The sequence below is a fragment of the Schistocerca cancellata genome, chromosome 6, assembly GCF_023864275.1.
Source record: "Schistocerca cancellata isolate TAMUIC-IGC-003103 chromosome 6, iqSchCanc2.1, whole genome shotgun sequence".
Lineage (NCBI taxonomy): Eukaryota > Metazoa > Arthropoda > Insecta > Orthoptera > Acrididae > Schistocerca > Schistocerca cancellata.
The window spans coordinates 517,340,625-517,352,279 of record NC_064631.1 but is presented as its reverse complement, the minus strand read 5'-3'; the positions used below and the strand labels follow the sequence as shown (position 1 = coordinate 517,352,279).

Below are 11,655 nucleotides of genomic sequence, written 5' to 3'. Positions count from 1 at the left end.
CGCGCGACCGCTACGGTCGCAGGCTCGAATCCTGCCTCGGGCATGGATGTGTGTGATGTCCTTAGGTTAGTTAGGTTTAAGTAGTTCTAAGTTCTAGGGGACTGATGACCTTAGAAGTTAAGTCCCATAGTGCTCAGATACATTTTTGAACTCGGGACCTTTGCCTTTCGCGGGCAAGTGCTCTGCCAACTGAGCTACCCAAGCACGACTCACGCCTCGTCCTCACAGCTTTAATTCCGCCAGTACCTCGTCTCCTACCTCCATTCTTCAGTGAGCGCCGACCTACGGCAAATCGCCGTTCCCAGAACTTGTGAAAGCTGACCAACCAAAGTCTGTCCCAGCATAAATTTCCTGTAAATTTTCCTTAAGCGGTGTGTTTGTTAGTGGCGCTGGCGGCCTGGCTGCTCGACGCAAAGTCTTGCCAAAGGAGCATTCCTACCGGTACAGCCAACGCTACGGGAAAGCGTTATTTGTTGTAAGCGCTCGGGACTGTGATAGTTCATATTCGTCACGAAGATAAAATCTAACAGTGGTCAATGAACTCAAGACTCCTTACGGGCCATTCACCGCAGTGTTAGTAATATGTCAAAGTCTGTGCTGCCTACAAGTGCAGTGGACCCTCCTCACTCCCTAGAGGCTTAGGACTGACCTGTATTCCCCCTGGAGGCTGCTCGGTTAACTCGCTTCGCTCGATGCTGCGGTTAAAAGCAGCCTACGCGCCACAGCACAGCACTTCCAGCTAACTACTAAACACACAGGGTGACAATTATTGAACTACACGAGACAGCACGTAAATTACACTACTGGGCATTAAAATTGCTACACCAAGAGGGAATGCAGATGATAAACGATTATTCATTGGACAAACATATTATAATAGAACTGACATGTGATCACATCTTCGCGCAATTTGGGTGCATAGATCCTGAGAACAACCAACTCTGGCCGTAATAACGGCCTTGATACGCCTGGGAATTGAGTCAAACTGAACTTGGATGGCGTGTGGCGTGTGCAGGTACAGCTGCCCACGCAGCTTCAACACAATACCACAGTTCAAAGAGTAGTGACTAGCGTATTGTGACGAGCCAGTTGCTCGGCCACCATTGACCAGACGTTTTCAATTTGTGAGAGATGTGGAGAATGTGCTGGCCAGGGCAGCAGTCGAACATTTTCTGTACCTAGAAAGGCCCGTACAGGACCTGCAACATGCGGTCGTGCATTATCCTGCTGAAATGTAGGCTTTCGCAGGGATCGAATGAAGGGTAGAGCCACGGGTCGTAACACATCTGAAATGTAGCGTCCACTGTTCAAAGTGCCGTCAATGCAAACAAGAGGTGACCGACACCTGTAACCAATGGCACCCCATATCATCACGCCGGGTAATACCCCAGTATGGCGATGAGGAATACACGATTCCAATGTGCGTTCACCGCGATGTCGCCAAACACGGATGCGACCATCATGATGCTGTAAACAGAACCTGGATTCATCCGTAAAAATGAAGTTTTGCCATTCGTGCACCCAGGTTCGTCGCTGAGTACACCATCGCAGGCACTCCTGTCTGTGATGCAGCGTCAAGGGTAACCGCAGCCACGGGTTCCGAGCTGATAGTCCATGCTGCTGCTAACGTCGTCGAACTGTTTGTGCAGATGGTTGTTGTCTTGCAAATGTCCCCATCTGTTGATTCAGGGATCGAGACGTGGCTGCACGATCCATTACAGCCATGCGGATAAGGTGCCTGTCATCTCGACTGCTAGTGATACGAGGCCGTTGGGATCCAGCACAGAGTTCCGTGTTACCCTCTGAACCCATCGATTAGATATTCTGCTAACAGTCATTGGATCTCGACCAACACGAGCAGCAATGTCGCGATACGATAAACCGCAATCACGATAGGCTACAATCCGACCTTCATCAAAGTCGGAAACGCGATTGTGCACATTTCTCCTCCTTACACGAGGCATCACAACAACGTTTCACCAGGCAACGCCGGCCAACTGCTGTTTGTGTATGAGAAATCGGTTGAAAACTTTCCTCATGTCAGCATGTTGTATGTGTCGCCACCGGCGCCAACCTTTTGTGAATGCTCTGAAAAGCTAATCATTTGCATATCACAGCATCTCCTTCCTGTCGGTTAAGTTTCGCGTCTGTAGCACGCCATCTTCGTGGTGTAGCGATTTTAATGGCCAGTAGTGTAGCTACAAAATACGGCGTGCACACACAACATGTGAACGTTACTACAGATATTCGGATTTAGGTTTTGACACTTTCGAGATGCCTGCCATCATTGGCGAAGATGTGGCGCAGACAAATAGCGAAATTCTGCATATCCTGCTGAAGTGTAGAAACATCGATGCTGTCGATGACCTCCTGAATGGCTGTTTTCAGCTCAGCAGTAGTTTTGGGGTTATTTCCGTACACATTGTCTTTAATATAGCCCCAAAAAAACGACGACGGCCAATTTAACCGCATACCAGTGGCCTCTGGGTACCCCAAAGCCAGAATGGGATCCCAAAAGGGTTCCTCCAGAGCATGAAACAGTCTCCTGCCTCGACGGTGTCTAGCTCCATCTTGCATCTACATCTACATCTACATCTACATTTATACTCCGCAAGCCACCCAACGGTGTGTGGCGGAGGGCACTTTACGTGCCACTGTCATTATCTCCCTTTCCTGTTCCAGTCGCGTATGGTTCGCGGGAAGAACGACTGTCTGAAAGCCTCTGTGCGCGCTCTAATCTCTCTAATTTTACATTCGTGATCTCCTCGGGAGGTATAAGTAGGGGGAAGCAATATATTCGATACCTCATCCAGAAACGCACCCTCTCGAAACCTGGCGAGCAAGCTACACCGCGATGCAGAGCGCCTCTCTTGCAGAGTCTGCCACTTGAGTTTGTTAAACATCTCCGTAACGCTATCACGGTTACCAAATAACCCTGTGACGAAAAGCGCCGCTCTTCTTTGGATCTTCTCTTTCTCCTCCGTCAACCCGATCTGGTACGGATCCCACACTGATGAGCAATACTCAAGTATAGGTCGAACGAGTGTTTTGTAAGCCACCTCCTTTGTTGATGGACTACATTTTCTAAGGACTCTCCCAATGAATCTCAACCTGGTACCCGCCTTACCAACAATTAATTTCATATGATCATTCCACTTCAAATCGTTCCGCACGCATACTCCCAGATATTTTACAGAAGTAACTGCTACCAGTGTTTGTTCCGCTATCATATAATCATACAATAAAGGATCCTTCTTTCTATGTATTCGCAATACATTACATTTGTCTATGTTAAGGGTCAGTTGCCACTCCCTGCACCAAGTGCCTATCCGCTGCAGATCTTCCTGCATTTCGCTACAATTTTCTAATGCTGCAACTTCTCTGTATACTACAGCATCATCCGCGAAAAGCCGCATGGAACTTCCGACACTATCTACGAGGTCATTTATATATATTGTGAAAAGCAATGGTCCCATAACACTCCCCTGTGGCACGCCAGAGGTTACTTTAATGTCTGTAGACGTCTCTCCGTTGATAACAACATGCTGTGTTCTGTTTGCTAAAAACTCTTCAATCCAGCCACACAGCTGGTCTGATATTCCGTAGGCTCTTACTTTGTTTATCAGGCGACAGTGCGGAACTGTATCGAACGCCTTCCGGAAGTCAAGAAAAATAGCATCTACCTGGGAGCCTGTATCTAATATTTTCTGGGTCTCATGAACAAATAAAGCGAGTTGGGTTTCACACGATCGCTGTTTCCGGAATCCATGTTGATTCCTACATAGTAGATTCTGAGTTTCCAAAAACGACATGATACTCGAGCAAAACACATGTTCTAAAATTCTACAACAGATCGACGTCAGAGATATAGGTCTATAGTTTTGCGCATCTGCTCGACGACCCTTCTTGAAGACTGGGACTACCTGTGCTCTTTTCCAATCATTTGGAACCTTCTGTTCCTCTAGAGACTTGCGGTACACGGCTGTTAGAAGGGGGGCAAGTTCTTTCGCGTACTCTGTGTAGAATCGAATTGGTATCCCGTCAGGTCCAGTGGACTTTCCTCTGTTGAGTGATTCCAGTTGCTTTTCTATTCCTTGGACACTTATTTCGATGTCAGCCATTTTTTCGTTGGTGCGAGGATTTAGAGAAGGAACTGCAGTGCGGTCTTCCTCTGTGAAACAGCTTTGGAAAAAGATGTTTAGTATTTCAGCTTTACGCGTGTCATCCTCTGTTTCAATGCCATCATCATCCCGGAGTGTCTGGACATGATGTTTCGAGCCACTTACTGATTTAACGTAAGACCAGAACTTCCTAGGATTTTCTGTCAAGTCGGTACCTAGTATTTTACTTTCGAATTCACTGAACGCTTCACGCATAGCCCTCCTTACGCTAACTTTGACATCGTTTAGCTTCTGTTTGTCTGAGAGGTTTTGGCTGCGTTTAAACTTGCAGTGAAACTCTCTTAGCTTTCGCAGTAGTTTCCTAACTTTGTTGTTGTACCACGGTGGGATTTTCCCGTCCCTCACAGTTTTACTCGGCACGTACCTGTCTAAAACGCATTTTACGATTGCCTTGAACTTTTTCCATAAACACTCAACATTGTCAGTGTCGGAACAGAAATTTTCGTTTTGATCTGTTAGGTAGTCTGAAATCTGCCTTCTATTACTCTTGCTAAACAGATAAACCTTCCTCCCTTTTTTTATATTCCTATTAACTTCCATATTCAGGGATGCTGCAACGGCCTTATGATCACTGATTCCCTGATCTGCGCTTACAGAGTCGAAAAGTTCGGGTCTGTTTGTTATCAGTAGGTCCAAGATGTTATCTCCACGAGTCGGTTCTCTGTTTAATTGCTCGAGGTAATTTTCGGATAGTGCACTCAGTATAATGTCACTCGATGCTCTGTCCCTACCACCCGTCATAAACATCTGAGTGTCCCAGTCTATATCTGGTAAATTGAAATCTCCACCTAAGACCATAACATGCTGAGAAAATTTATGTGAAATGTATTCCAAATTTTCTCTCAGTTGTTCTGCCACTAATGCTGCTGAGTCGGGGGGTCGGTAAAAGGAGCCAATTATTAACCTAGCTCGGTTGTTGAGTGTAACCTCCACCCATAATAATTCACAGGAACTATCCACTTCTACTTCACTACAGGATAAACTACTACTAACAGCGACGAACACTCCACCACCGGTTGCATGCAATCTATCCTTTCTAAACACCGTCTGTGCCTTTGTAAAAATTTCGGCAGAATTTATCTCTGGCTTCAGCCAGCTTTCTGTACCTATAACGATTTCAGCTTCGGTGCTTTCTATCAGCGCTTGAAGTTCCGGTACCTTACCAACGCAGCTTCGACAGTGCATGAAGCACATCTTGTCGGAATCAGGTCACTTTTGATCATAGGGATGAAATAATCTTCCAAAACCTTCACGTACCATTCGGTAGTCACCGTGCCATCAAGGAATGAAGCACCGATTATTCCGTGACTGGACACTGCACACCACACAGTAACCCGTTGAGGGTGAAGAGACTTCTCTATCGTGAAATGCGGATTATGAGTCCCCCAAATGCGCCAGTTCCGCGAATCCATTCGCATACAAATTCCGTTCATACCCCATAGCCTACCGTGCATTTTGATCGTCCTAAGCAAACCGTTCGGAAGTTCTGACGATCTTATTTCATGTACTTCAATAATTGTGACCCTGTATGAACTAGCCACGCAGATTAGAATTAAAAATAAGAAAGGTATCCTCAGCAATCATCACACACTCCCATGGATAATGACATTCTCTCCTGTACAAGCATTTGCTATTATGGAAGAAACTCTACGGTCATATCATGAACCTAATTTTTCATATGAAGAAGGGATGAAACATGAGTCTTGCTACAGCCTGATGTGTTTCAGCAGGCTATACTGTACATGGGTACAACTGCACGTGATCTGCGGACCCAGATGCATCACTTGAGAGGAGAGGAAAAGATGAATGAAATTTTAAGGCCGACAATATGTCCTCTTCACGAGTTGGCATTAAATGATCGGTGGCGTGAAAGTAATCCAATAAATCCATTACTTTCTTCAGATGTGAAGTTTTGTAAGCAAGGTGTTACAGATGACATCTACGTTCAACAACAGTTTCTAAAAGTTCGTTTCCTGCTTCTTCATTTTTAACAGCGTCATGTGGCATTTTTATCGTTATTTATGTTGTTTTCTTTTGCGTGTCAACAGTAACAGTCTTCTGACTGTTTTCATGTTGCCCGCCATGAATTCCTCCTCTGCGCCAATCCCTTCATCTCAGTGTAGCACTTACACCTACCGCCAGCCTTAAAACAGTAGGACTTTTACAAAGATTTATAAAAACCGTTGGAATAATTAAATAAAAATAATTCTACTCTCTCTAAAGCGAAACCAAGGAGTAATTTTAAAGTTTCTCATAGGAAGTGGGTTTTAGTTACTATAGTAAACTTGCACTAATTCAAACTTATTTCAGCTTTCGCTATACTGTATTGAGAAGTGATATTACTATGTATTGCAAAACAGTTCATGCAGAAAGCTGTAAGTATTATTTTGTAAAATAGTCAAACCATCGGAAGACAGTCAAGTGGGGGCTTCAAAAAAGTGCATGCTATTTCGTTGTGAAGTCGATGTAGTGACTGAATACCAACGAGACTCGATCTTAAAATAATGGTGCTTTTACACAGACACAATATACATTCATTTCCCCAGTTATTGCGCTAATGATATTTCAAGGTTCAAATTTCTAGAGTAGTTAAAGCTGAATAACAAAATTTTGTTGCTTGTCTCAATAACACCACTGACATTCATTTTACCAAATGTTACACTTACTAGTGTTCGTAGATGTATCGCTGATGTGAAAGTCAGAAAAAGGTCCAACGGTTATTTAACTATTTATATGGTTCCGTCAACAAAAATGGCTCTGAGCACTATGGGACTTAATTACTGAGGTCATCAGTCCCCTAGAACTTAGAACTACTTAAACCTAACTAACCTAAGGACATCACACACATCCATGCCCGAGGCAGGATTCGAACCTGCGACCGTAGCGGTCACGCGGTTCCAAACTGACGCGCTTAGAACCGCACGGCCACACCAGCCGGCGGTTCCGTCAACATTTTGTATTGATTACGAAATGCACCAGAGATTTGCTAAGAGTAATTTTAATATTTACTTTATATGTCCTGTTGTGGTAGAAGTAATAATTATTTCCTGTACTTTGGTTGTATGCATTTTGTGATTAATGGGGAGATTTTGCAACCAACAGTAGTTCCACAGTAATTATGGATTATTTGTATGTGTCTGGGATTAAGTTAAGCCTACACACTGCTGGCGATCATTTACTCTTGTAATGACAACTATTTCCATTCATTACAATTGCAGTGTGGTGACCTTCCTCCACCCCCCCCCCCTTCCTGGAGACTCGCCCCATTTATATGTGAGTCCAATTAGCTTAGAGTTTGCACGACTTACTTTCCACAGGGAAATTGAATTACACATAGCAAACCATATTTACGCACTTTCATATTTCCTTGAAAACAACTGAGAATTGAAATTTATAAGATTGTAATGTAGTGTAGGGATGGGGATGGTGGGGGGGGGGGGCATTGCAGAGTACAAGGCACCGACAGGATGAATAGCAGAAGAGGAAAAAAATGTCCCGGAATGTTTGTGACAAGTAAATAAGGTTTTCAAAACAAAGTTTCTGATCTGCCTGAAATGGAAAATTTACCATCAGCGTAAACCATCGTTTTTGACTTTCGTCAATAAAATATGCACTTTTATTGTGACAATTTGTCAGGACTGAAGGTCGCACAGCGCACAGTAGAGAAGTGTAAGGTGGGGTTTAATAGGAAAAGACAGGAAAACAGACCAATGGATTGGGGAACTGACTAAATTTGAAGGCATTAATTTGTAGACAAAATAAAATGGCTCTGGGCAGGACATGTCGCTAGTAGAAAAGGTGGAAGACGGACCAAGGAAGTTCCTTTGAAGAATAAGAAAAGACCGAATCGAAGCTATTCAGATGACATTATAAACGTAGAGGAGCAGTATGGATAAGTTATTGTGGTATCATCGTTCGATACCACACTTGTTAGGGGTTGCGGTTGTCGATCGCCGTCCGTCCAATTGCTGGACCCGCGAGTCACGACCAGCGCCGCTCGGCGGCATGTATCAAGTTTCTTGCGAGTTCTCGTCCGCTCTTGCTCGGGACATCAAGTAGTCGCCGGCACGGTAGCTCAGCGTGCTCGGTCAGAGGGTTAGCTACCCTCTGTAATAAAAAACGGAGTGAACGGATCAACAGAGAACCTGACGTCCACCCTGAACAAATTCAACGAACAATATAGAACAAAATGAGGTTAAAAAAACCAGTAGCATAGTCTTCAGGTGATAGGAAGCAACCTCTACCAAGGCGCTTAGTAAAGTATGGCCTAAGTGAGGCCTCAATAGCTAACCGTTTATAATCATATGTATGCAGCCGAGAAAAATCCTGTACAAGCAGTTAAGTAGAATGTGTATTATTCTTTTACCAACGACTTCTAATTATTTTAGTCGTTTCTGATCCAGACCATGCAGCCAGCACCGTATCGACGTTACTGACAAACCAGCTGTGATTTGTATGTTTCTATTTAGCATTGGCCACCAGTCAACATTGGCGACGACTCGTTCGTCGTCATCATAACAGTTTTGATGCATGGAAAAGCCTAGAAGAGGTCTTTAAGCAATAGAGAATGCCAAATCACTGATTAATTTTTCATTGAAATGTTGTTTGCATTACCACCCAGTGGAGGAGCAAGGTAATTAAAAGGTAATTAATAATTGCATAAAATTATGTTTATGAGAATAAAAACAGTTATTTTAAGCTATATGAGATCGTAAGATGTTTGCTCTAGAAACTAAAAAAAAGGGGGGGAGTTGTGCTATGGCCTTCTGGTGGTATTTTCTACGTGTGGGATTTAAAAGCACCTTGGAACTGGAGAGGAACTGATACGAGTAGTAGGCACTGGGAAAGGGTAGAAGTGGAACGTAGTTGGTAGGACACGGATAAGTTTTCAGCTATGTAGGGAATAGTTCGATTCGAGCCTTCACTTGGAACGGAAGAGATATTTATAGCTGACAGGATAAACAGATTTCATGAGTGGTCTCCTGGTATTGCAGGGAAAGTCGGTTGAAATTTAGCTAGGAAAGGACTGAGAGCGTGCGCAGATAAAATATAGGTGGAAGGTGGGTAGAGAAGTGTTGTTATATCCAGGGTTAGCTTTCTTTCTCACCACTTTCTGCGGGGTTTCGTTACTTTCAGTGTTGTTTATAGGCTCAACACTTGATTTTTTTCCTGCTTTCGACGTTTTTGAGGTGGTGTGTCCTTACTTTTTCAGCTGTCTGGACTTAGGGTTGTCTCTTCGTTTTCCCATCAGGTGTCCTGCGTCAGTTCGCGGATGCGGAACGTCTGTCTGTTGAAAGCGTCGTCGCGGGTGCGGACGTCGGGGTAAACGTCAGCTCCGTTCGGACGCGGATGAATAGCCCGAGCGTGTACGTCTGTTTGCCGCGAACACGATGATTTGGAAGGACCACTGCCAAAATCGGCATCTCGTTGCTGCCGCAGGAGCTCTGGCCGTCTAATTCCAAGCCGCAAGTGGAGTCTGTTGCCAAGGGTGCGGATAGGCCCTTGTTCTCAACTATCAGAGTATATGAATAAAGTAATGATAACTGCGGAAGCTGCATGACGAAATTCGCAGATGGTGCTGTTATACGTAGAGAAAGCGCAACCCTAAAAATTGTAATGAAATGCAGGGAGACATATAAAGTGTCGACGCTTCCTGCAGGGATTGGCAGTTGACTACATAAGAAAATGAAACGGTCTGTGCACAAACAGGCGCGTGATCCGCTATTGTATGATTACACTACTGTAGAACAATCACAGAAAGCTATCACATCTATTAAATATCTGGGAGCAGGTGTACCTAGCGAATTACAGAGGACCGACTACACAGTAGAGCACTCCATCCTCAGGCCGTAAGTGGTCCATCGGGTCCATCCGACCGCTTTGTCATCCTCAGATGAGGATGCGGATAGGAGGGGCGCGTGGTCAGCACACCGCACTCCCGGTCATTATGATGGTTTTCTGTGACCGGAGCCGGTACGATTCGGTCGAGTAGCTCCTCAGTTGGGATCACGAGGCTGAGTGCACCCCGAAAAATGATAACAGCGCATGGCAGGCCGGATGGTCACCCATCCAAGTGCCGGCCACGCCCCACAGCGCTTAACTTCGGTGATCTGACGGGAACCGGTGTATCCACTGCGGCAAGACTGTTGCCGAGTTCAGAGAAGAATTCTCATGAAAATCAGATGCAACTTCGATATTTGTTGGAATGATCATCAGGGGGCACAGTCCGCCCGCGAAAGAGCTAGTGTACGAAGCCATCGTTCGAAATACTTGAATAATGATCTTGTTTGGGGATCTATGTCAGACGGGGTTGCTAGAGGAGATACAGAAGATATAAAAAAGAGTTGTGCATTTCGTTACAGGTTTGTTGAGCGCGAAAGTTTCACAGAGTTGCTCAGTCAAGAGGCGCTCAGCAAACTCCAGCATACCAGACAGGACTGTTGATATTGTTAAAAATATAGACAATACGATATATCGATATTTAAACATTATGTTCCGGTCCTCGATGTATCGAAGAAGTTATTGACTTATTGACGGTAAAAATATCGATATACCGGCCTATAAGAAAACGGTTGCACGTTGTAAATATACTGCCCGTTTAAGAGCTGTATGTTTATGTTTAAGTATTGATTTATTATCGGATAGTCTGTGCATTAGCAAGCTAGCAACCTGCTTGCCTCCCTTAGAGCAAGGATTTAAAGGGAAACGATGCACATTCGATGCGATAAACACTTTGCTAATAATGGTAACTTCATGTAAGTCGCAGAATAAAACGTGTCCGACGGGACCGTCATTCGGTTTCGTCACATATCGGACTTGTCCGGAACACTTCGTGTCGGCTTCCCTGCTGTTTTCATTTCTGCAAACGCCAGCGACCTAGCAACTGCAGTGTCAAAATTTCTTGGTGAAGTTAAACGTTGCAGTTTCTCTTTGTAGCGCCGAGCGCCGATGACGTCAGCAGATCTCCTCATACGCCTCCACCTACTGCAGAGGCCTCTCCTGTCTAGATTTTTTTTTTTTTTTTACAATTTCAGCAACTGTTTTTGAAGAATGCCGATGTGAAGGAATAGGACACTAATTGCATTAATTTTTTTACGCATCTGGTCTGCTATTTCTTCACATCGGAAATCTCGTTATTCCATTCACACCTCTCTCCCCCCACCCCCTTTCCCAGTGCAATCGGACTTCTTGTTTGTACCATCTATACTTGCTTCAGACAGTCAAAGAGAAAGACTGGTGGCGATGACAACTCGGAAAGTAATAAGAGTCCTTGACACAGTGAAAGTAAAATTATGTTCTACTACAATTTCAAAAGAAAAATTTGAAATATTTACCGAAAATTGCGAAAATATGTAAAATAAAAATATCGGTACCCACTGTTGCCTTTTCGATATCGATATTTCGATGTATAAGTGAAATACATATCACCGATGTACATCGATATTTCTTGGAGTAGATATCGATTTATCGACAG

General features: G+C 44.3%; 1 pseudogene; it reads right to left on the bottom strand.

Annotated features, from left to right (window-relative positions):
• Positions 1–10,214: 10,214 nt before the first annotated feature.
• LOC126089935 (5S ribosomal RNA) lies at positions 10,215–10,332 on the bottom strand (annotated as a pseudogene).
• Positions 10,333–11,655: the final 1,323 nt, after the last annotated feature.